This window comes from Tamandua tetradactyla, chromosome 5 (genome assembly GCF_023851605.1).
Source record: "Tamandua tetradactyla isolate mTamTet1 chromosome 5, mTamTet1.pri, whole genome shotgun sequence".
Taxonomy (NCBI): Eukaryota; Metazoa; Chordata; class Mammalia; order Pilosa; family Myrmecophagidae; genus Tamandua; species Tamandua tetradactyla.
Genome location: NC_135331.1, coordinates 39,096,901 through 39,124,169, shown reverse-complemented (window position 1 = coordinate 39,124,169; position 27,269 = coordinate 39,096,901). Strand labels below are relative to the sequence as shown.

The 27,269-nt window shown below is 38.1% G+C and overlaps 1 pseudogene; it reads left to right on the top strand.

Moving 5' to 3' along the window:
• LOC143683058 (phospholipid scramblase 2-like) lies at positions 1-27,047 on the top strand (annotated as a pseudogene).
• Positions 27,048-27,269: the final 222 nt, after the last annotated feature.

Below are 27,269 nucleotides of genomic sequence, written 5' to 3'. Positions count from 1 at the left end.
ATGAAGATATCTGCGTCCCACAAGAATTATCATGGGACCTCAGCAGAGAAGGATTTCAACAATAAAATTGAGAGCATGGCCTGTTCTGTGGATGCCAGCCCACTGCTATCAGCCATTGCCCAAAGGGCTCAGGAACAAAGCAGCCATGAAGGCAGGTGTGTAAGTTACACATGAGCTCAGCAACACGCACTTTCACTTCCAATAACAGCCTGGCTGCAGCTGCTGTTGAGTGCTGGGTCTACCAGCAGCAGAGAGCCACCTGAGTCCTGATATGGCATCATACCCTGAGGCCATCAGCTGCTTTCTGCTGACAGATTATGTTGGACAGCTTTCATGAAGGAAGGGACAGCATTGTTTTCTTATTAGAATAGATACTTTCTCTGAATATAAAAACTCAAAACTTCAGCTTCATAGAAACAGGATTTCTGAACTGAGGTTCTGCTTGTATATGGCTGGCATAATACTAAAAGTTCTGATCCTTCTATTTTTTAGTGTAGTTACATTTTTTCACTTGTTAATATTTCAGGACCTGTAGGCCATACTGGCCACCCTGACGCCAGCCTAACCACTCCAATGCTGAGACTGACCATGCAGTCCCACCAGACCACTATTCAGATGTTTGTCCAGCTGGCCGCCCTGTCCAACAACAGCCAATATCTAATCCTTCTGGTGAACCTGCAGGGGTACAGTGCATGCCAGCAGAACTGTCTCCATAAATCTGTGCAACTGGATTGGAATATTTAATTCAGGTAATTTGAAGTACATATAACAATCATAAAAAATAAAACGGTGCTCCCATTTTACTTAGCCAGATTAACGAATGACAAATTCACAAACGTCTAAAGTGGCAAACCACAATATTGCTAATGAATCACTCTAATTCTTTTAGGTCAGTTTCACTCTGAGAGCAAAATACAAGTATCTTAAGAAATTGCATTTCTGTGATTTTGAATATAGTCTGTAAAATAGCCAATAGCCAACATTTATGAGGCACTGTTTTCCATGCATTTTTCTAAGCATAATACATGTATTCTCATTTAATTCTCATAGAAACTCTATGGCATATGATTATCCCTATTTTACAGAAGAGGTCCAAAGAAGTTAAAGAACTTGCTCAATGTCAAAATCTAAGGAGCATCTGGGACATGCTTTTTAAACCTAGGACCTTGGTTCTGTATCCTGGGCTTTTTAATCACAACACTGAATTATTTTCTGGGGATTTAAAAGAAACTTTAAATATAGTTTAGATTTGAATTTCAATATTGTTACTCAAAAAGCAGTTAATATTTTGTTTTATACACCTGTTTATTATAATTTGTAAAATATATTTTATGATCCTTCCCTTTTTTTAGCATTCATAAATGCCACTAATAAGAGAGAGAGAAATATTTTGAGTATATTTTGATATACTACATGATATCTTATCTCAGCAAAGTGAGATTTAATATCTGTCTGTAGTTGGAAATCCAGTAGGTAACGTCAGAATGTGAAGTTCTGTGTGTCCAGTCTATAAACGAATAAATATTCTTATGTTATCAAACCAGTGTTCCATAAATAAACTGTCTCTTTTCACACTCTGTACTAACTTAATTTCCCACCATGCACTTGGGCAGCACATATTATAAGAACTTTTAGTAGTTTTTATAGTCTTTTAGAAATACTCTGAAGCAGATTTTTAAAAATCAGGGTCTCATAAAAAATATAAGGGAGTTTATCATCAACCACAGATGATGACCTCAAGTACACTTCAAAAGAACAATTTTGAAATGGATGGGAAAAAAACTCCTTTAAATTGATGAAAAGTTCTTAATTTCTGATTTTACAGAGATTGCAGGGTAAATCATTTTGACTTGATCTAAATTTGCCCACATTAATAGTGAGTAAAAGTGTAAACATTCTGAATACTTTCAGTACATATTTTTTCAACTAGAATGTTAACTTAGTTTTAAAAATTAAAAAGTAATTAAAATTATTATTAAATATTGATAGTGTTGACAAATATTGCTAATTATATATATTTAAATATATAAACATGAATATTAACCTGGTTGGCCTAAAAACCTTCATTTGACATATTCTTACAGCTCAATTTTCTTTCTGCTATAATAGATAGATCAGATAGTGATTGAACAGCAGCTTGAACTTCTAGAAGGTATGTATTATTGTATTGATTATATTTCTAGAAAAAGTAGAGGTTTATGCAGATGAAGGCATATCAGCCTCCACAAATATAACCCTCTTGCTACTATGGGAAGGTTAACCCTTGTTATTTACAAGTGCCTCTCTTTGAAGTAATGAAAAATTTTCGTTTCTGAAAATTAGGAACTGTATAGTAAAATACCATTGTTCCTGAACATCTGGTCGAATGATATGTCTTAACTTGGAAGGGCAATCAGACAAAACTTCTGCTCCCATCTCTCTCTAGAAATCACTCAAAGTAGCATTCTGTCACTTGACCTGGCTTCTTCGCCTCTGCTGTCTTCCCCCCAATTTGTGATCCTTGTCTGATTGGCACAGAACCAGATGCTTTAGTGCATTTTCACTAAAATTGGCACAGAACCAGATGCTTTAGTGCATTTTCAAAATGAATGAAGTTTTGAATTTGGATAGGGATATTTTGAGAAATGTTCATTCTTCCTGATGTTTTCTCTTGGGAGTTCAGAAGAACCCTCTAAAACCTTTGCTCCATGGACTCTAGATTAACTAACTTGATTTTCAGGGCCAGTGCAGTGCTGGAGGATGCAGGCAGAGCTCTGTCTTCCTGGAAGAGCATTCCTGTTCATCCACCATGTGGCCTTCGACCCCACCAGGTGTTTCCATGGGTCCACCACTCCCCAGATGCAGGAAAATACACTTAGGAAACCCTGGACACTCCAGGACTCCTGCCAAGTCAGAGAGAGCCTGGGTATTCTCATTAACCGTAGTTCTCCTGCTAGACATAGAGGGCTAATGAAACTTCTAGTTAGTTTTTCGAACATTTCTGTTCCATCCGTCTTCACCAGTGTTGTTTCACTGGAACAACAACTGTACTAGAAGAGTAATGGATTCAGTTAAAACATCCAGTCATCACTTTATACCTTGAAATTTCTTACAGTGGGCAGCTTTAGATATTCATAATTCCCATGGTTGTGTGTAATTTCTCTAAACTAAGTTTACTATTAAAAAGGTCCTCTTTCTTGTTTGATGATTTGTATTCTGACTGTTTTAAATGTTTAATTCTACAGTATATACTATTGATATTATACAACCTAAAAGACCAGATACTATACATTATATACATTCCATCTTTTTAAAAAATTTACAAGCTTTATATATTTTTGAAATAGATATATATAATATATATGCCTTAATCATGAAATCTAAAGTAAGTTCCAAATGTACTAGCCTTTAATTCTGCTGTTTTTCAAAAGGGATATCTTTAATTTTGTCATTGTTGTTTTTTCATCTGTAATTGAAAGTCTATGTTAGAGTTTTTTAACAATATGAATAGCGTAAAGATGACAATGACTCATTTTTCTTGCATTTGACACTATGACAGGCACTTATACTTTGTCCCAATTTAAAACTCACCTGGACAATAAAGAGAGAACCATAGAATTGATTTTTTCCAGTTTTCATTTTTTTAAGTAAATAGAGGGATTGTGTAGCCCAGTGATCTCCTTTTATAGGAATGCAAATGGAAGAGTTTTGAGTTAAGGTCCGAATGAAAATCCTCGTGCATAGACATTGCAGAGTGATTTTTGTTTCCATGTATTTCTCTCAGTTGTCCGTTGTTTTCGTCAGGCTTCTCTTAGGCCTAGACCCAAGTTCCTAAGGGCCAAGGACAAGGACTGTTAACTGCTCCTTCCTGACTCTAAGCAAGCAGAGGTTTTAAATGTGTGGCTGAAGATAGGAAGCCCTTTCGTAAAAAGCCACGTGCCTGCCAGCATGGAGAACCCCTTCATTTCCCACTGTGGGAGATGAGCCTGTGAAGGCACAGCGTCCACTGGGAACGTCAGTGTTCCAAATATTCTGTGCATCGCGTGGGGTCCTGTCCCCGAAGCACCGTCCCCTCTTGTCCAGCAGCCGTCTTCCACCTCTGAACAGCTACTGCTGTGCTAAACCGAGGTCCTCTGGGCCCAGTGTGACCTTCTAGTTCAAGCTCATCTTCCCTTTCCACATGTGTGATAGTCGCCCCCTCATTACTTCCCTTCAAACACAGTGCGAAAAATATACCATGAGTGTGGTTTATAAAATAGATCTTCTCAAACCAATTTAATCGACACACTATTTTGTAGAGCATAAATGCAGCGATCATTCTATATCCATCTGCATAACTGAAAATAGCATCCCAGCATTTCATAAAATATTCCAGCAAGTGGCCTTTTTATCGACATACTCATCGCCTCTGAGCCCACCTGCACCACTGCTCCAATCCTGAGCAGCAAAGTCTCCTTTCTGATACAAATTTATGGAATTAGGAAGATATGGATCATTTTCTTTTCTTTGTCACACATGGAGTTTCCTAATTTCTTAGAGCTTAATACCCTCTCCTTTCCTTTTGCCTTTTTCTCTGTCTGTATGATCTCTAAATGCCTTTCCTTTTCCATGTGCATCTTCTGCTATTTAAAATTGTCCAGTTAGATATTATATTAGAATAACCCAACATGTTTTAAAATAATGCTGATCATGTTTCCTGTTTTATGTTTTTAGTTGTAACACTATTTGAAGCCAATAACAAATATGTTAAGGACAAATAACAAAAAAGTTAAGGACATCCTTGGACAGAGGATTTACTTTGCAGCAGAGAAAACTGATTGCTGTATCCGAAATATCCTTAGGTCTACCAGGCCTTTTACCATTGTGATTCTCGATAACAAGGGCCTAGAAGTCATACACTTGAAGAGACAGCTAAGGTGTAAAACCTGTTGTTTCTCCTGCTGCCTTCAGGGGGTCGGTGAGCAATTACTGCGGCAGTGTATAAAGTAGTTCAGTCTGAATTGGCACCCTTTCATTGAACCTATGTAAGCAATTGAGACTTAAAGGGAAATTGACCCACGAGCTGTTGTGTTTCTTCAGATAAATTTTAAAGGAAGGAAGGCAGGTGCAAAGCAGTGAGTTATCCCCATATCACCATGCAGTGTGCATTATGGAGTTGAGAGGCCATGCAGAGACCAGACATCTTCAGGGAAGGCCGAGAAGGCAGAGTACATTGGTTGAGGCTCTCACTGAAAATGACTGCGAGAGGCCTCATCAGGGTAGGAAAGTTATAATATCGAGAGCATCCTAAAAATATTTCAGGAACAAGTGATCAGAAGAAGGGAGGAGAGAACAGATGTGTTCATTCCACAATTTTGTTTCCCTTTTCATTCCACAAGGTTGGTTTCCCAACCTCCTAAAGAATGAACTTAGGAGAGATGCCCTCTGAAAAATCTCAGCTCCTGTATTTTTCATTGCTGTATTTTCTTATAGTTTATAGAGATGAGTCCCCATTTGTAATACAGGTACCTGTATGTGGGAGAATCTTCAGCTACTTAAAGATCAACTATATCTTTGGCACATATTAACTGGCAGCTCACTCATAGAAAAATATCTCAGAGGAAACACCAGGGTACATGTGTTCTCAGGAAAGTTAAGATTTGACCTGAGACCAGCCCTACCAGGATCACTTAGTTATCCTATGCAGTTTGCTGTGAAACCATAAAGAGAAGGAGATAGAAGTACATGAATTATTTGAATTCTCAAAGCAAGTGGATACTGCACGTGCTTTGAGAGATAACTGCAGTTATTCAAAGTGATTTTGTTTCCCTCTTCTTTTAGGTTAACTGTAATAATGTGTCCATACAGATATCTGAGGAAAAGGATAGTTTGATGGGGGAAATGCCTTCCGTTTGTATAAAGCTCTATGATTTAAAGAGCACAATACATACAGTATAGTATTTGATCTTTAAAAGGTCCTGTGAAGTCTTCATTTACAGAGCGGGAAACTGAGGCACTTTCAACGTTGCACAGCTAATAAACGAACAAGATTCCAGGCTCCATATTGTTTCATTATAGCACCACTAACACTAATATTTGAAATACCAGCAATCAGAACTCTGATTCAAGCATATGAGCCACCGTTTGTAAAGGAATTATAATCATTTATTAATACCTTAGACTGTGTCATAAGTATAGCAATTAAAAATGTGCATGAGGCCAGAGAGCAGGGGGTAGGATCACAAACTTTGCATTCAGCCTACCAGAATTTCTATCTCTCTCTTCTACTTTGTAGCTAAGGAATCTGACCTCTCTGTTCCTCAGATTCCACTTCTATAAAATAAAGCTAATAATGATACAAACTTAACAAGGTTATGATGTGAATTAGATACATTAATGTACATGCAGTTCTTACAACAGTGCGTGACACTTAGAAAGTGCTCAGTAAATGAGAGTTACTATGAGACTGCTACTACTTATTATCTTTTTTTCTCCTTCTTAGTTAGAAATATATGCTCCTCCTGATGTACCAATAGGTTATATTATTCAAATCTGGCATCCCTGTTTGCCAAAATTTATAATTCAAAATGAGAAGAGAGAGGATGTACTAAAAATTACTGGTCCACGTTGTGAGAACAACTGTTTTGCAGATGCTGATTTTGAGGTAAGAGATGTGATCGTGTTTATAGGATTTACTTCCCTAATATAAGAAAAATCTAACTTTGCAGGCTTTTGCAGATATTTTAAATAAATATGTGTGTATTTGTATCTTGAGGGAGATAAGGCACTCATATATTAAATTTGGTCAGAGAGGGAGTTATTACTCTTGTTAAATGTCAGTGGTGATTATACTAATTGAAAAAAAATGAGAAGCAGAGCCATGTAACTAAATAAAAATAAACCAAATGATAACATTTAAATGAGTGTTTTTTATAGTGATATTGAATATTATACATTTGAAATAGAATGTTAACTTGTCATTTAAGCCTAACTGTCTGTGCCAGTTTGAAGCTATTATGGACCCCAGAAAAAGAATTTTCTTTAATCCTCATTCAGTATTGTTGGGTGGGGTCTTTTTGATTGTTTCCAGGGAGATGTGACCCACCCAGTTGTGGGTGGTACCTTTGGATTAGATTGTTTCTATGGAGATATGTCTCCACCCATTCAAGGTGGGGTTACGTACAGGAACCTTTTAAGAAGGAGCCATTTTGGAAAAAGCTTTAGAGCAACTAAAGCCAATAGAGTCCACACAGCCAGAGACCTTTGGGGATCATGAAGGAAAATGTCCCCAAGGGAGCTTCATGAAACAGGAAACTTGGAGAGAAAGCTAGCAAATGTCACCGTGTCTGCCATGTGCCTTTCCAGTTGAAAGAGAAACCCTGGACTTCATCGGCCTTTCTTGAGTAAAGGTAGCCTTTTGTTGGTGCCTTAAATTGGACATTTTTATAAAGTTGCTTTAATTGGGACATTGTCATGGACTGTAAACGTACAACTTAATAAATGCCCCCTTTTAAAAGCCATTCTGTTTCTAATATATTGCATTCCAGCAGCTAGCAAATTAGAACACCAATGTTTGCCAAACCACAGCCAAAACCATTCCTGTCTATCTTAGAGAACACATAGGGCTTTATCTATATTCTACAAAACTTTCATGCACTAAGATTACTTTCCAGAAAACTACAAACTCTGGGTTCCTAGGCCAGATGAATCCTGAAACTGAGAGGTGCCAGGCTCTCCAAGAACACCGACTAGTTCCATCCCATATTGCATATTATCATGAAATATTAGATGAAAAATTTAGAATAGCTATAGCCCAAATAACCCCAAAACAAACTGGGAGAAGGACCAAAGGAGAAAGAGGAGTTATAACAGAAGATAGCACTTAACAAATGAGGATGACTGCTGAGTCATTAGATTGAGATTTCTATCAGTCTCCAGCATCTTGGAGCACCTAGAAGAAAAGACCTAAAATTGTAGAACTGTCACCCATGCCACAGTCTGAGATCTGTTCTATAAATGCGCGTTACAATGTACTTTGGCATTGCTTTTTTGTATCTGTGTTATATTTCACAATAAAAAATGTTTTAAAAAATTATATAGAAGGGCAAGAAACCCCAAATAGCCAAAATCATCCTTAAAAAGAAAATAAAAGTTGGAAGACTTATAGTTCCTGAATTTAAAACTTATTGCAAAGCTGCAATAATAAAAACAATGTGTTACTGGCATCACATATATATGCCAAAGGACTGGAATTGAGAATTCAGAAATAAACCTGCAAATCTGTGTCCAACTGATTTTTCACAAAGGTGCCCAATCCACTGAATGGAGAAACAACAGTCTCTTCAAAAAAATGGTAAGGGAAAATTGGACATATACATGCAAACAAATGAAAGTGGACCCCTACCTCATACCATATATAATACTTAACTCAAAATGTATCAATGACCTAAACATAAGAGCTAAAACTACAAAAGTCTTCAAATATAGGGAATTATCTAGAGGCCCTTATATTAGGTAATGCATTCTTAGACTTTATACCAAAAAGCACAAGCAACAAAGAAAAAAAATGGGTAAATTGAAATTAATCAAAATTTAAAACAGTATCAATAAAGTGAAAATACAACCCACAGAATGGCAAAAAATATTTGGAAACCACATATCTGCTAAGGGATTTATATCCAGATTATTTAAGGTACTCTTACAATTGAACAACCAAAAGAGAACCCAATTAAAAAAATGGGCATGGATTTATTGTACAATTAGGATGGATTGTATGGTGTGTGACTAAAACTGTTTTAAAAAATAAACAAAACTGCAAGTGCTAGAGGAGATGTGTAGAAAAAGGTATTTTTATTCACTGCTGGTAGGGATATAGAATTGTGTAGTTGGTAGGTTGGCGGTTCCTCAGGAAGCTAAATATAAAATTATCATATGATCTAGCAATCCCATTACTAGTTATATACTCAGAAGCACTGAAGGGAAGGAAATGAGTAGACATTTGCATACTGATGTATTTGGTGGCATTATTCGCAATTGCCAAATGTGTGGAGTGGCCCAACATTTCATCAACTGATAAAGTATGTTGCATAATATGATACGGAATATTATGTGGCTACAGAAAGGAATGAAGTCATGAGATGTGCAACAATGTGAATGTACCTGGAAGATATTATTTTGAGTGAAATAAGCCAGAAACAAACAAAAAAAAATATTTTATTATCCACTAATGTGAACTAACTATAAGGAGCAAAATCTGAGAGTTAAAGTTGAAAGCCTAGGTTATCAGCATATAGCAAGAGGGCAGAGATATGGCAACTGATGCATAAGGAGTACAGAATGTTCAATAAGATTGATTGTAAAGGTGAATTGTGCTACCATAACACAGTATTGTACCATCATAATATACTGTGATGGTAGCACAATGGTGTAAGTGTAATTAAAACTGAGAATGAATATGGTTGAGAGAGGGAGGCTATGTTTGTATATACCAACAGAGGGAAAGCTAAAAAAAAAAATGGGAATTGTATAACTTAGTGAAACCTAGAGTGGACAATGATGGTGATTAATTCTATAAATATAAAAAAGTTCTTACATAAACTAGAACAAATGTACATCACTATTGCAAGGTGTTAATAATAGGGTTGTATATGGGAAAAAATGATGTAAATTAAGGTCTATAGTTTACAGTAACATTGCAATATTCTTACATTAACTGTGAAAAAGGGACTATGCTAAAGCTAAATGTCAATAATAGCAAGATATAAGGGGTATGGGATTATTCCTTTGGAAGAAATGAGAATGCTCCCATATTAACTGTAGTGGTGAATGCATAACTACATGATTGTACCAAGTGCCGTTGATTGTACACTCAGGATGGACTGTATGGTGTGTAGAAAAAATCTATTTAAAAAAATGAATGCAATAAATAAACAAGAAGAAAAAATGGTCAAGGGACTTGACTAGATATTTCTCTGAAAATATATAAATAGTCAATAAGCACATTGGAAAGATGTTCAGCATCATTAGCCATTAGGGAAATGAAAATTTAAAACAATGAAATACCACCTCACACCCACTGGAACTCCTATTATATTAAAAAAAAAATAGGAAATAACAAGTGCCGGTGAAGATGCAGAGAAATAGGAACTCTAGTACATTTACACAGGTGGCAGTGTAAAATGGTGCTCCACTGTGGAAAACCTTGGCAGTCCCTTGAAAACGTAAAGTTACCATATGTGACTCATCAATCCCACTTCTAGGAATATGATTAAAAGAATCCAAACCAAGGACCCAAACATATATTTGTCAACCAATGTTTATAGCAGCACTATTCACAGTAGCAAATGGTGAGAAGCAACCCAAATGTCCACCATTGGATGAACGGATAAATAAAATGTGCTTTACACATTCAGTGAATATTATTCAGACATAAAAAGAGAATGGTTCATACAGCAAGGCTGAACCTTGAAGACATCATGTTGAATAAGACACACATAGAAAGACAGATACTGAATGATTCCACTTATGTGTGATAACTACAATTTACAAATTCATAGGAACAGAAAATAGAGCATAGGTTGCCGGGAACAGGAGGAAGGGGCAGTGAATACATAATGGGTGGAGGGTTTCTGTTTGGGATGATAGAAAAATTTTGGCAATGGATGGCATTAAAGGGTATAACAGCATTGTGCCTGTGATTAAGCCTGCTAAATGTTTTGCTTGAAAGTGGTTGAGATAGGGAATTTATGTTGTATATTTGTTGCCACAATTTAAAAAATGAGAGAGCAACTAAAGAGACAATAAAATTCAATACATGATCTTGAACTAGATATGACAATGCTTTATAGCAATGTTAAATTTACTGAACTTGATAATTGCGTTAAATGAGCTAGAAAGTGAATGTCCTTATTCTTAGGAAATATTAAGTGTTCAAGGAACACGATTAAATGCAACTTACTCTTACATGTTTAGAAATAGAAGATAGATGATGGATAGGTAGCTAGTAGATAGAATTATATAACAAATATAACAAAATGTTAACAGCTGGTAAATCTGGGTATCTGGAAAGAAGATAAATTGGGGGGTATATGGAGTTCTGTTTGTTGGTTTTATATGATCTTGCAATTGTCCTGTAAGTTTAAAATTATTTCAAAATAAAAATTTTTAAACAAAAAGAGAACAAAGACAGTGCTTTGATTTCTCAGCTGCTAAAGCAAATACCATACAATGGGCCAAAGGAAACCATGGGAATTTGCTGGCTGTGTTAGTTTGCTAGCTGCCAGAACACAATATACCAGAACTGGAAAGGGAATTTAGTAAGTGACAAGTTTATAATTCTAGGGAATTGAAAGTATCCGACAAGAGGTTACCTTCACTCAGGAAAGGCCGATGGGTCAGGAACACCTCTGTTAGATGGGTGTTCACGTGGCTGGCATCTGCAGGTCCCTTGTTCCTGGGCTCTGCTGCTTTTAATCTTTGTTTCTGTGGAGGTCCCTTGCTTTGCTTCTCTGGGGCTGGTTTTGATCTCTTGGTTTCCCTTGGCTCTCTCCAGGTTCTGGCTTGCTTAACATCTCATGTTGACATCTGCTGGGCTCCAAACACCTCCAAATATCTGTGTCTCTGTTCTCCAAATTTCGGCATCTGTGTCAGCTCTGCTCTGAAGTTTCTGTTGTCTCTGTCGTTTCTGAGGCTTCTCCAAAATGTTTCCTCTTTTAAAGACTCTACTGAACTAATCAGGACCCACCTGGAATGGGTGGAATCACATTTCCATCTAATCAAAAGGTCACACCCGGGGTTCAGAGGTAGTTCAGAGGTAGAATTTTCGCCCGCCATATAGGAGACCCAGGTTTGATTCCCAGTCCATGCACTTCCCAAAAAAGCAAAGAAACAAGCAAAACAAACAAACAAACAAAAATTCAACAAATGGTGCTGCATAGGAAAAAATAGTGAAATGTGACCCCTGCCACACAGCATCCAAAAAATAAAAAGGTACACCCACAGTTGTTCATTTCACATCTCTGTGGAGATAATCTGATGAAAAGTTTCCAACCTACAGTGTTGAATCAGGATTAAATGAATGCTGCTCCCACAAGATTGGATCAGGATTAAAACATGGCTTTTCTGGGGTACGCATAATACTTTCACACGGGCACACTGGCTCAGGGTTTTGATTCTTGAAGTCCAAAATCAAGGCACCAGCAGGTCATGCTTTTCCCCCAAAGACTCTGCCATTCTGGGGCTGGCTGCCAATGATCCCTGGATCCTTTGCTTTTCTTTTCACAGAGCAATGCACACGGCTGCATCTTCTTTCTCTTCCATGTTCTGTTGATTTCAAGCTTCTAGCTTCTTCCCAGGGTTCTCTCAATGTAGCCTTCTCTATAAGGCTACCACTAATCCAAAAGATTCAAATGACTACACCTTAACTAAAAATAGCCACATCAAAGCATTCCAATTGCAATGGGGTCACATCTATAGGACTGGATTAAGATTAAGAACATGTTTTTCGGGGTGGGCCACGGTGGCTCAGCAGGCAAGACTGCTTGCCTGCCATGCCAGAGGACCCAGGTTTGATTCCTGGTGCCTGCCCATGTTAAAAAAAAGAACATGTTTTTCTAGGCTATGTAATTCAATCTACCACAAAGAGTATAAAACATACCACCCAATCATGTTCTTCTATCGTCTCTACTTTATCCTTATATTAAATTAGATCACTGGAAACCAGAACATATCTGTGTGCTGATTACATGGAAGAATTGCATTAGAGGAATTTCCAATTACATGGATGAATTGCATTAGAGGAATTTCCAACCATATGGCTCCATTTCTTTTTAGTTGAGAATGTTTAAAAATTAGGATTTTAAAATCAATTTCCTAATTCTCATGGAAAGTCAAAAAATCTGTTAAACCGAGCACCCATTTCTACGTGGTAGAAATTTGCTCAATCTGAGTAGCACTTCCCCCATTTGACAAAACCTGTGAACTCTGCCATAGTTGCGACCACTTCCTAAGGGTTTCCACTATCAATTCACTCATTTCCATTATCTGCTTGACTTATCTAATGATGTGATTTTCAATCCCTCTGTCAGATCCTGATTGTCCGAAAATGAGCCCTTCCCCTCATTTGATGTCTGAGTCTAATGAAAGAGAGAGACAATACTGAGAAAACACACATGATGTAAAATAGACATTATAAAGGCTCTTATAAAGGGATTTGTGTAATGTGCATCTGTCTATGTGTGAGGGACGTGTGTGGGTGGGTGGAATATAATATGTATAATACGTATGCATGAATACCTTACATAGAAGCATTTAAATAATAGTTTAATATGTGGGTAGTTGTTCTAATCAAAGATCCAGGGAGTATAAAGATAACATTTTTCCCTGCAAGGGAAAATACTAACAGATGTTTAGCTGGAATATATTTAACATGTAGAAAATAAGTGAAAATACTGGAGAAACAAGTTAGACCACATCAGGAGACTCTTATATTTCATGCTAATGAATTTAGATTTCATCCAGCGGCACTTCTGTAATGAACTCCCTAGAGTGTCCATTACATATAAGGAAATAACTTCTCTCCTGTGCATCAGGAATAGTACAGCTAGGTGCTGTCCTTGAAAGAATTGAGAAATAGTCTCACACTCCTCACTGAAATCATTTTTTGAAGGGAAGACAATGGAAAGTTTGGCTTGTTAAAGCAGGAAATAGTATGAGAAACCACTATGGAATGTGAACTCCAGAAGAGTGTCAGTTTGCATGGAAATTTGGAGTAGAAAAGAGAAAGTCTGAACTACTGTTGAGGCATTGGGAAATGATTCTCATGTTGCATGTTTGAAAAGCTGTGTAAATAATGATGACATTGACCAAGTTAGGAATCTTGGAGGAGATGCAGTTGATTTGTGGGTCATGATTGATTTCTATTTGGGTCATATTGGATCTCAGAATTTGCGTTGGTTTGAGATGTTGTGTTCCCCAGATGAGCCATGGTCTTTTTCCTAGTCCAGGCTTGTGGGGGCAGAGTTATTGTTTGGATGAGATTTTTTATTAAGTTCTTTCCATGGAGGTGTGACCCACCCAATTGTGGATGGGACCTTTTGATTATGCTTCTTCCGTGTATTTGTATCTCTTACCCATTCAAGGTGGGTCTTAATCTTCTTACTGGAGTCCTTTAAGAGGCAATCATTTTGGCAAGACCTCATAGCCAACACAGACAGAGATGTTTGGAGATGCAGAAAGAAAATGCCCCCAGGGACGGTGTTTGAAACCAGAAGCCAAAGGACCAGCAGATGCCAGCCATGTGCCTCCCCAGCTGACAGACAAGTTCTGGACACCATTGGCCCTCCTTGAGTCAAGGTATCTTTATCTGGATGCCTTAGTTGGCACATTTCTATGGCCTTAGAACTGTAAACTTGTAACTTAATAAAGTCCCTTTATAAAAGCTATTCCATTCCAGCAGTATTAGCAAACTGAAACAGGTAGGTAAAGGAAAATGATGGGGATTTTTCAGAATTACAGGTGGGAGTTGTTGGCATGAGAAACTGTAAACTTCAAAGTAAAATTATAAATCTTGAAAGTAGCAAGTAGGGGGGAAAAGGTTATCTTTAATATGCAATCCCTGGCCAATAGGGAGTATGAGGCAGATTAACTAAGACGTTGCAGTGTTGATTGATGTATATAAAATTAGTTGAACAAACAAAATATCCAGCAGTAGATCCATACAAACATGGACAAGTAACTTTTTTTTTTGCAGTATAGTTATATAATCACTATTAAAGATCAGAGTTACTGGATTACAGTTCAACAAATTTAGATATTTCTTTTTAGCTATTCTAAAACACTAGACTCTATAAGGAAATATCTATATTTTGAACCAGTAGTCACAGTCATTTATTAAATCTAGTTTCTCAGTCACATCTCCATCCTCTCATTTGATCTTTCTGTCAATCTACAGGGATATCTGTGCAATGATCATTTTAACTTCTTTGTGCTGGAAAGGGACAAAGGAGCTGTCTTCTGGGGTGAAGGAATGAACCTGGTATAGGCACTTAGATAAATCCCGGGCACTCCCTAGGGTTTTCAGGAATACTGTTGGCTGGGGCTTGGCATGCTGTGGCAGTTGAAATACCTGGCTAGAGCTTGCTAAGAGTAACCTCCAGAATGACTTCTCAAGTCTTTGACATCTTTTGGTCACTGAAATTTTATTTTATTCCTTTTCTTTTCCCCCCTTTTGGTCATTCTCAGTGTCATGATGCCAGGGCCAGACTCATCCCTGGGGGTCATTTCTCACATTGCCAGGGAGACTTATATTCTTGGGAGTCATGTCCTATATAGGGGGAGGGTATTGAGATTAGTTGTAGAGTTGGCTTAAAGAAAGAGGCTACCTACCTCTGAGCAACAAAAGAGGGCCTCTGGGGGTGACTCTTAGGCCTAGCCTTGCCATTGCAGAAATAAGTTTCATAAGGAAAAGCCTCAAGATTGAGCACTTGGTTTACTCAGTTGGGAGTCCCTAATGCCTGAGAGGATATCAGGAACTCCCCAGGAAGGAAAGTTTAATTGTCCACCTTCTTCCTCAGTTCCTCAGGGTGTTTTTGCAAATGTATTTTTATCTTCTGGAATTTATTTGGATATTACATTAACCTGTACAGAATAATAAGATCGCATTCCTTATTCTAGGTTCCATATAATTAGGTTGTGTGAAAAAACTGACCAGACAGGTTACATTAGATAGGGTGCTATAGAAAATTTAAATTTTGGACCAAATAAACATCTCTTCCTTTGGTCTCCCACTGAGATTGAAGTTTTAAAATACAGACAATATTATCCTTTACCCCATATTCTGATTTACCTTAGCCCTAACCATAAACCTGTTTTAATGAACGTGTTTATGATGTTAAAAATTTTCCATCCCAGAAATGTCTTTATTTATTCATATCTTAATTTGTACCATTCAAAAGACCATAATGGGTTTTTTCATATGGAACTTCCAACTTTTTTGTTAAATTTTTTCTGAAGTAGTTTATAGGAATTATCATATTAGGGAGGAATATTTTTCCCATTGATATTTTACGGTGTTTATTGCTAGTATCCAAAAGCAACTTATTTGTGTTCATTTTTTATTCAGTCATATAATAGGATTCCAGTATTAATTTTAGAAACCATCTTTGCTAGATTTACTTGCATTTTCTGGATTTACAATCATAAAGCAAATCAAGGGATTTTAGCTCTTTGATATTTATTCCAGTTAATTCTTTTTTTCTAGCTTACTTCCACAGCAATGATGAATAATGACAATAGTGGAAATATTTACTATGTTCATGATTTTAATGGAAATAAATAATTCATAATTTGGAAAGATATGGCTGATGTTTTTCATTTTGTTTCTCTATTCTTATTTTACTTGAAGAAGAAGTCAGCAAACATCTTCTGTAAAGGGCCAAAGAGAAAATATTTTACTCATTGTGGGTCACAAAGTCTGTCGCAGCTATTCAACTCTGCCTTTTTAGCGTGAAAGTAGTGGTAGACAATACGTAGACAAATAGTGTTACTGTGTTCTAACCGACGCTTATTCACAAAGACAGGAGGCAGACTGGATTGCAACCACTAACCATTGTTTGGGAGCCCCTGACCTAGATTTTTATTAAGAATGGACAGTTAACTTTCCAAAAGGCAGCCAATTTCACTGGTCAAGAGTAGAGACTCTGGAGCCAGAATGCCTGGGACTGAAACTCATCTCCACTGCTTCTTAGCTCTGTGACACTGGACAAATTAACCTCTCTTTGCCTCTGTTTTCTCACATGAAAGCTAAGCATATTAACAGTCTTTCAGGGTTGTTATGGGGACTTAAAGACTTAATAATTGTAAAGCCTTTAGGACAGTGCCATGCATATAATAAATGCTATATAGGTGCTTAACTGGTGCCTTTGCAGAATCATATACTTTGAATTGCATAGATTTTCCAATATCACACACTTAATCACAGTGTATTCTTTTTATATTTACCTAGGTTCTGTGTGGTAGCCTGCTAAATAGTGCATTTATATTTATATGTGAGATGCCTCTATTATTTTCTTTTTAGACTATCTTTATCAATTATTTCATTAATTTATGGATTTCTAAATTTAATGTCAATTTGATACCATTAAAACACCAGTTTGTTATTTCCAGTGAGTGAAATAATTTCATGATTGGAAGTTTCTGTTTTTAAAAGGTTATCTAGAACTTAGCTAAAATTTACCTTGTCCCAGTGACTATTCACTTGTAGATCATTATGATCTTTTCATTCAAAAACAGCCTTTTGTACTTCTTATGTAAATTTTTTAATTTTTTAAAATTTTCTTGCTGTAGAAAGCAAAAATGGAAAATGTTCATTAAAATGTTAATATCTGTTAAGATTAGGTAATGGTTAAGTTATTCTTTGCAATTTTTCTTTTTTTTTACATATTACAAAATTTTTAAACACATTTTTTCAAATGTGAGGTCTATTACTTGCTTCAAGTGCTTTGATAACAGCTGTTAGCAGATAATGTGCTAATAGGTGCAAGAAGGATTTGTTTTAATCTGTTTTGTCACAACAGTGTTGCATAACAAAGCACCCCTTCAACTCTGTGGCTTAAAATAATAAGCATCTATTCTCAGCTCTGGGTCTGAGCTGATTTAGTGGATATAAGTGGGCTCAGCTATGCGGCTCTGATTTAGGTTGCAGGTGGTCTGAGCTTGGCTCCAGATATAAGTTGGACTGAGGTTTGCTCCAGATATATTCATTTAGGGGCTGTAGGGCAACAGATAACCTGGATCGTGCTTTTATGCTGGCCAATCACTGGAGAGCAAAAGCTGAGCCAAACACGGAGCCACGTTTAAGGTCACGTCCCATCTTTTAACATGAATATTGGTCAAAGAAAGTCCCGTGGCCAAGCCCAATATCAATGGTCAGGAAAATAGAGTCTGTCAACAGTGGAGGAGAAGCGAAATGAGCAGTTGACGAGTCACAATCCATCCCACTGTAGTTTTCATATCAGTAGTTTATTTCAGTTTCCTAAGAACCCTTCCATCTGCACCCAAAATAACTGTTTTTGATTTCCCCATGTTTAAGTAACTGGCTCCAAACTGAGGCTAGGGTTTAGTAAGGGTGTTGCTAGCATATGCAGCACCTTGCGTAAATTTGAAAAGTAACACTGCTTCCGTGGAGTGACAAAACTTCCTCATATGTAGTTTTATGAGTGTAGGCTACATTTAGCCCCCGCCTGCCACTTGCCTAGATGCTTTTGTCCTGGGCACAACCCATTCACCTCTATAAGATGCTCCTGGGATTTCCTTAGGTAGAATTGTACAATCAGAATTTTTTTTTTCACTTTGGTGCTCTTTCTTTCATATACTCTTCCCTTTTTTTGTAGTTCACAACCTGGCTGTTATCCAATTAAACTGTGACTTGGGGCATCATATCAAATCCCTTATTGGTTATTTCCTTTAACTAAAAACTGCCAGTTCTGTTTTCCAGATTCTTAGAATTTCACTTTTCCCTACACATAGTGGCTATAATAAGCCCTCCTATCATATTTAAATTCTCAGCCTATGTAAATTCTCTGTACTTCTTTTAAAGCAGAAGTGACGGGGAAGTTTTGCTTAATATATTCCTGATGACTTTTAGAAATTCCATCAATGAAATATTTCAGATATTGCATCCTTTGTTGTTTAAAGTTTGTTTTGGATCAATTCAGATGGCATAACTATTTGTCAATGTAAAAATACAACATGTTAAATATTTTAGTAAAACTACTTATATAGAAGTTCTCTGTAGCAATCAAAGAGGGTTTTTTCCATTCATTTATAAACAGATATGAGATATTTATAGTAGGGAATATAATATTTATGGTTATATATAGTACATAATTTCAATATAGTATTTGTTTCATTTTACTCTCATTTGTAAGTAGTTTTGTTATTAGTTTCTTAGAAACTCTCCTTTTGCAATTTAGATTAAATCTCTTGATGAAGAAGTTGTAACTGGCAAGATTTCCAAGCAATGGACTGGCATTTTGAGAGCATTATGTGCAGATATCGATGACTTTGGAATCCAGTTCCCATCAGACTTGGATGTTAAAATGGAAGCTGCGGTGCTTGGCGAATGTTTCCTCATTGTAAGTCTACTTTTACTGACCTTGTTTATGGATGTTTTTTCTACTATTCTTCTGAAATGATTCAAAATTTTAAAATGATCATCTTAAATTTACAGGGTTTATACAATGGGTCCCACTTAAACCTAGTTTTGAAATTCCATTTGCTGCAGGTACCCTGGATTCTCAGGTGACTAGTTTCTATCTGGAAAGTTTCTGCAGCTTCATGTGGTGGCAAAAGGTTGACTCCAGTCAAGCCTCCAACATATGTACCGATGTAGAGGAAATAGATGGGATAGCACAGTGATTCTAAACCTTGTCTGCATACCAGAATCATCTAGGGAATTAAAAAAAAAAAACCGAGTCCCAGGCTACACTCCAGTTCAACAAAATCAGACCCTCACAGGATTCTGAATCAATAGTTTTTAAAGTTGGTTCAAATACACGGGCAGGGCTGAGGACAACTGAGATCAACCATGGCTCTCTACTTTAACTGCACAGTAGAGGCACCTGGGTAACTTGTCAAAATTCCCATGTGCAGACTGTTTACCTACCTCTACTAAATACAAATCTCTGCAGGTGGGATGAAGTCGTCGTTATGTTTTAAATTCCCAGGTGATTTCAATGTGCAGTCAAGGTTGAGAACTACTAAATGAAGATCTTAAACATTGATTTGGGGATGCAGTCAGAGAAATATAAAATTTGAGAAATTATACAGTGAAAAGGACCGAGTTCCTTCAAGACATAAATGACCTAGAAATAAAAAGAGCTGGAGCTGTTAAAGACTTAGAGACGTAAGAGACATATCAACCTAATGCAGTTTTTGGACCTTCTTTGGATGCTGATTTGAACAAAGCAAGGTAAAAGGACATTTATGAGGCATTCAGGGAAATTTGAACATTGACTGGATATTTGATGATATTAAGGAATAATTTAATATTTTTAAGCGCAATGATTATATCGTGGTTATGTAAAAACAAAGCTGTGTCCATACCTTAAAAGGACATGCTAAAAATTTTCGGTTTAAAATGGTAGGAGATCAGGAATGTGGTATTAAATTACAGGGATAAAGGCAGGAGGAGCTAAGAGACAGAGTAGTACATGAAACAAGATTGACTGTGTTAATAATTATCGAAGCTGGGTGAAAGGTCTCTAAGACTTTATCTAATATGTGATATGCTTAACATTTCCTATAAAATTTTAAATTTCTATAGAACAGAGGATAGAATATTAGTCAATACTTAAAAAATCATGTTTTCAAATATTATTTATTTCACATACAAAGTACCATCTAACACGAACCTTAAGGGAATTGTTTAAGCACAGGCAGAGCAGCATAAAAACATCCTGGTATGTTTGAGGAAGAGAGGGCATCCTGGTGTTCATCCTGGTGTGTTTGGACTAATGAGAAATGGGACTGGGCATAGTAACAGAAAGAGTCTTGAGAAATGACTCTGAAATATTAGGCAGGGCTTCTTCTAAAGGCCCTTTAAAGGTTGGGCAATTTCTTGTAGGCATTAGCCATTGAAAATAGTTTGATTACAAGTTGCCTTTAAACTAGGTTTAGATAAAGTAGTTATAAATCCAAATTTTAGAAAAATAAATCCCAGTAACTACATGAGAAATGGATGGAAGAGAGGTAAATTGTGAAAGTCTTAGTGATTTGGTGATAAGAAGAAAGGATTTCTGTGTGAAGAGATAGAGGAGGACAACACATGTGGAAGAAATAAAATTCAAAGATTTGGACTGAAGTCCTAGGGGAGGGAGTAGGATGAGGTGCTGATGGAGTGAAACGAGCCAGGAAACACAGTCAACAAGTTTAGAAGAGAAATGATGAAAGTGGGCCAAAAAATTTTAAAAGGCCTTCTAATTCTAAAATGGCTGTCACGCTCCTAAAAAAGATCTCAAATTTACATTTGAAAATCCAGTCACCTTTATTATTAGAGGCCTATAGCAAGTAGATGAAGTGAGACTAAAAAGGAAGATTCCAAGGGGACCATGAAAAAGAGAAATTACCAGAGGATTAACTAAACTCATTCAGATATCAATTGATGAATAGAATTATAGGTTTTAATAACTGTTAAATTGGAAAGCTGAATGCAGAGCTTTTATAGCTATCAGTTTTTCCCAGATTTAATAGTTACCCGTGATATTTTTGGTTTAACTAACATGTTCCTATGTCTGTTTCATCAGATCCCAGTAGCATTTCTACATCTGAGAACTGACCTCTGTTTTGTTGTTGAAAATTCCTTTCTGAATTTCTGTTTTTATCTCAGACTTCATGTTTTATGAAAGATGAGACCATGAAGAGACAGCAGGGTGTGTGGTAGTAGATTAAGGAAAGTCTTCTTGAGAAACTTGAAATCTGTATATTTAATTGGAAAATCTAAAAGAAAAATGGATTCATTGTTTTGTTTTGTTTTTTCATTTTAAACAGTGGAGCATCACCTCAGGTGATATTCTAAACCCTGAACATTTAACTTCCCCTACCCTTTCAAATTTCCATTAATAGGGCAAAAGTATATGGTACTTTTTTTAGTGAAAGCTGTACCAGTGCAGGAAACTAAACTTCTTATGTACCAGAAACTTAATGGAATTTCCATAAGACATTTTGTAGGGAGGATTGTATTGAGAGAGAGGAAAATCAATGCACAATTTGCCTCATGCAAAAGAAAGTATGCTAGCAATTTAAATGAGAAATTCCACAAATTACAACAAATAACTAATTTGTAATCTCTATGAGATTTGAGGAAAGGTTGCATACTTGTTTCTGGGACAAGCAATAGAGAAAAGAATAAAGGGAACATTTTGATGTAGCGAAGTTTAATAGAGTTGGAAAATATGATGACCACATCTTAAAATATGATGAAGACACTGTAGAAACAGTAGAATACATAAAGTAGAAAGCTAATAAATATCATAGAAGAGAGATTTTTAGAAGCTATCTCAGAAGTCAGAAAAAGACATAAAATATCAAGAAAAAGGTTGAGATCTGAGGAACAGATGCAACAGCTTCAATTTATGCACAACAGGAAACCCAGAAGCAGAAGCACAAGTGAGCCTGGGGAAAACAGTTTTCTTTTTTTCAATTAAGTCAGGCTATAGTCTCTAGATGAATGGGTTTACCACATACCAATCAAAATTAATGCAAATGTCCTATTTATGATTGATTATTCACATAAAAAAACTACCGCATGCTTACGGTGTGCCAGAATTTGTTAGACACAGTGGTTTCTGTGGCTTAACTTTTCTTTGATGTGTCCACAATCTAGTTCATTTTTTCTTATCTCACTAATAAGTTTCAATCAAATTCAGCACTCTTTAATAGCAGGCATAGGTGGTGCAAGACCTAAAATTAAGTTTCACTATTATGGGCCACCTTAACATTGGGTGAAACCTGAAGGGCCTTGGATGACCTACTGTGGCAATTAGATTCAGGTGTCAACTTGGCCAGGTGAAGGTACTTAGTTCTATTGCTGTGGACATGAGCCAATGCCATGTGCTCCTCATCTGCTGCTCATTACATCTGCAGTCAGCTAGGAGGTATGCCTGCTGCAATGAATGATGCTTGATTTAATTGGCTGGTGCTTCAATGAGAGTACTCAACGTAGCACGGCCCAAGCAGCTCAACATACCTCATCTCAGCACTCGCAGCTCAGCCCAGGCCTTTGGAGATGCAGAAAGAAATTACCCCAGGGAAAGTTGTTGGAACCAGAGGCCTGGAGAGAAGGCCAGCAGAGATTACCCTGAGCCTTCCCATGTAAGAAAGAACCTCAGTTGAAAGTTAGCTGCCTTTCCTCTGAAGAACTAATGAAATAAATCCCCTTTTATTAAAAGCCAATCCATCTCTGGTGTGTTGCATTCCAGCAGTGAGCAGACTAGAACACCTACCCACAGCTCCTCTCCCCATTGTGCTGCTGCAGATAAGATCCACAACCAAACAACCCTCCTTTTCATACAGACCAGACAAGTACCAGCATGTGCCTAAATAGTAGGATTCAGTTCCCATACATCCACGGAATTACTCAAATCACATCCTCCTGCAGGAACCAAAGTTCACCTCATGCTCTTGGTTATTACACATCCTGCTTTCCACAGCATCTGCTGGTCCACTTTGTGCAACCCCCCTGTGGCCCTGTGTGTCCCAGTATCGTCCCACCCCAGGCTGAGAGTCTGCATGACTAAAGAACCATGGTCAACTTCATCTTTCAGTGTTAGTTACCATATGTTCCACTCTCTCCTTTGACCGCCTGTCACCAACAAGGTGAATAGGAGGCCATCAAAGCAGCATATAAAATGGACCAAAGAATGGAAGCAAAAAAGGGAAGTCCTCTGAAGGTATTTACAACTTTGTCCCCCATTTCCCATGCCCAGCTTTGACTTAGAAACTTTATCACCTTCGGGATTATTCCCCTCAGGCCTGATGTGATTTATACTGATGTGGTGTCACAGGTTCATTCAGAACAGGGATCACTTTGCCCTGATGAGAGAAAAGCATCACATCTCAGGATTTCATTGTGCACAACAAGTTCTCATCTCTTGGCTTCTAGATACCGTTCTTCACACAAAGGAAGTGGGCTCTGGAGAAATGTTCAATCCTAGAATTGAGGGAGGGAGAAAGTACCAGATGAGCCTTGCTCAGGGATGCTCAAAAAGATGGTGACATGTCAAAAGAATGAAGAAACCAGCTTGAAAGAGCTCCCACCAACCACGTAACTAAAATAAATAATTATATTAAGAGATGATCACCCATTGAATAAAATAGGACATCATGAGTCCATACTGATATGAATAAATAAATGAATAAGTTGACGTTCAATGAGGAACAAGATCCATATAGTTTCAATGTACTCCCCTCACGAAGTCCTTTTAATTACAAAAGGAAAAAGTAATGTGTGTAGTCAGAGTATACTTGGTCCACATGATAAAGGAATATTTATGTTCAAAATGAACATCATCAGTAACTGACAAATTGAAATCAAGCACCACCAAATAGATATTGAACAGAACAGCAGACACTGAAGGTCTTCCTTTCTTAGGTTTGTTTTTAATGCTTAGATATGAGTCTGCTTTCCCTTGTGGCAGACGATTAGAGGTAGGGTCTTGTGTTAATCAGGAGCTGGGCTGGAAATTTATTGTCATGTGTTCTAGTTTGCTAGCTGCCGAAATGCAATATACCAGAAACAGAATGGCTTTTAAAAAGGGGAATTTAATAAGTTGCTGGTTTACAGTTCTAAGGCCGAGATAATGTCCCAATTACAGCAAGTCTATAGACATGTCCAATCTAAGACACCCAGGGAAAGATACCTTAGTTCAAGAAGGCCGATGAAGATCAGGGTCTCTCAATTGGAAGGGCACATGGCGAACACAATCAGGTTTACTCTCTCATCTTGAAGGGCACATAGCAAACATGGCTCATCTGCTGGCTTCTTCTCCTGGCTTCCTGTTTCATGAAGCTCTCCGGGAGGCATTTTCCTTCTTAATCTCCAAATTCACTGGCTGGTGGACTCTGCTTCTTGTGGCTATGTTGTTCTGCTCTGCTCTGACTCTCCAATTCTCCAAAATGTTTCCTCTTTTATAGGACTTCAGAAACTAATCAAGACCCATCCAAATGGGTGGAGACACACCACTGCTTAATCCAGTTTAACAACCACTCTTGATTAAATTACATCTCCAGGGAGATGATCTGATTACAGTTTCAAACATGTAGTACCAAATAGGGATTAGAAGAAACGGCTGCTTTACAAAATGGGATTAGGATTAAAACATGGCTTTTCTAGGGTACATATATCCTTTCCAACCAGCGCACCATGGTTATCCTAAGGCTTCAAATTCTTCTAGTGATAACTTGTGTTCAGAATGTGGGCTAGTTTGCTGGAGGGTTTTACTGTATGCCTGGTCCCTGAAAGAATCCATCTCTTAAAGCATTCCCACCTCTGTTTATTCTTTTTACCCAATGCTGCTGGTGAGGATGGGGGCAGGCAGCCATCTCTGACCTTCTGATTAGGCCTCAGTCTTAGATAGCCCCTTGAAATCTAGAGCACTCATGCCACAATTCAATGTAGTCCTGAAGCCAGAGTCTGGGGGGATTTAATCCATTCATCTAGTCATGATATTACACAGCAGGTGTCTACTGAGGGTTCAGGACAACCTAGAAATATGAGAGCTGTGTCTAGCTGTGTTTATGTGGGGGGTTTGAATGGAGGGGGCTAGAAAGGGTTGTTAACATTTTTCAGTCAAAATATGTTTAACAAGTAGGCAAACCTAATGCTCCTGGTTAAAAACATTCCAGAGGGGAAAAGTTGAGAAAAGCAAACTGAGGAATCTCCTCCTGGAGTGATTTGTCCTAAGCAGCTTGGCTGGGGGTGGAGGTAGGGCTGCTTCTCCTATGACCCTCAGACAGGCAGACAGCAAAGTGCCTCTAGCATGGCCCCTCCTCCTTCCATCTGTCATCTACACCTCTGGAAGCCAAGTGTCCTTGGCCTGAGCAGGAAGGCAGCTGGGGAGCCGTTTCTCATCCAGCTCCAGGAGGGCCTGAAGCCTGGGGAGAGGAAGCTTAGGGGGTTGCCTAAGACCTGTTATCTGGAGCCACAATAGGGTGGTTTGGAGCATTGCGTGGAAGGAAGTAGATATCTATGACTGTGATGGTTCTGGTGTCAACTTGGCCAAAAGATTATGCCCATTGTCTGGTCAGGCAAGCACTGCATTACCATTGCTTCAAGGATATTTTGTGGCTGGTTGATGGACCAGAAGGCTGGTGTATAAAGTCATCAGTCAATTGATTGCACCTGTGGCTGATTACATCTGTGTGTCTCCCACCAATGAGATAATCCAATCATTTGAAGCTTTTTAAGGAAGAAGAGAGACTCTTTCACTGTTTCTTTGGCCAGTGAGCCTCTTCTGTGGAGTTCAGACCCTCCATCAGTGCTGCCAGCTTCAAAGCCTGCCCTGCAGATTTTGGACTCTTCCATTCCCACAATTGTAAGAGACACCTTTATAAATCTCATATCTAAAGATCTTTCCTATTGGTTCTGTTTCTCTAGGGAACCCTGACTAATACATTGACTAAAGGGTAAGCATGGGGAGGAGGGGTTGCAGAGGCTTGGGTTGGGATGGTGTTTTCAGTCCTAAGAAGGAGCTTCTGGGATATTATGCAGTGAGGAGGATGGAGAGGAAAGGAGGAAAAGAAAGGCTGCAAGGCACAGGACCTTCTGGTTCTTTGTGCTTACTGACCTGAACACTTTTGGAAAATACAAGTAGAGTTGAGACCCACCCGGGAGAGAAACATACAGTTAAAATGGCCAGAAAATCACTATCTGATTGACAATGACATTTAAACCAAGATGGCCAGTTTGCTGGGCAAAAGGGATTTGGGAGAAGATTGTTCCAGGCAGAGGAAAGGACATGGGTAGAAGCCATGTGGGGAGCTTTGCAGTGAGGCTGGAAGCTCTGCAGTGAGGCTGGAAGCTCTGCAGTGAGGCTGGAAGCTTTGCAGTGAGGCTGGACCATCAGCTTTGTGTGCCCTGGGGGAAGGACAGGAGGTGGCTGGACATGGAGGAAGGGCTAGATCATGACGTGCCTCATGAGCCACATGAAGTTCAGATTTATAGTTTTATGTTGCAAGTCCTGGAAGTTCTCAAAATAGCCAAGGCCCATTCCATGGGGGGAGATTGGCATTAGCAGTTAGTTTTTGCAAGGTCCCAGGGCCTGGACCCTGCCCCCTCCTCTGTTATGAGAGCTAGTCGCATAGCTTCTACATGATCAGGAAGATGTTAAAGGTCAAAAAATGTAGGCCACCCCTCCCCTCTCCCCTAATGACCAAATCTCACCAGAGTCTGCTGAAACTTGGTTGTAACCAAATCTCGGGAGACTGTGACACTTCATAAGCCTTTCCCTGGGCAGCCTCTCTTGGCTTTGGGCAGCGTGCAGACTCCGTCATCCAATGGGCCTCCACTGGGACGATCTTCCTCCTGTCAGTAAGCCCCTAATTAAACTCACGGTTAATCTTGTGTCTAGAGTGTTCTTTCGTCTCAGGGTTGTGATGGACTGGAACAGTTATTTAAGTACAAATGCCAAGCAAAGAGTCATAAAAAAAGGTTAATGATTCTTTAAAATAAATTAAGGGTAAATTATGTCACCATTCATTCATCTGCCATTCTTCTGATGGAAGGCCAAAGGCCAGGAATGGAACTGCTGTTCTGC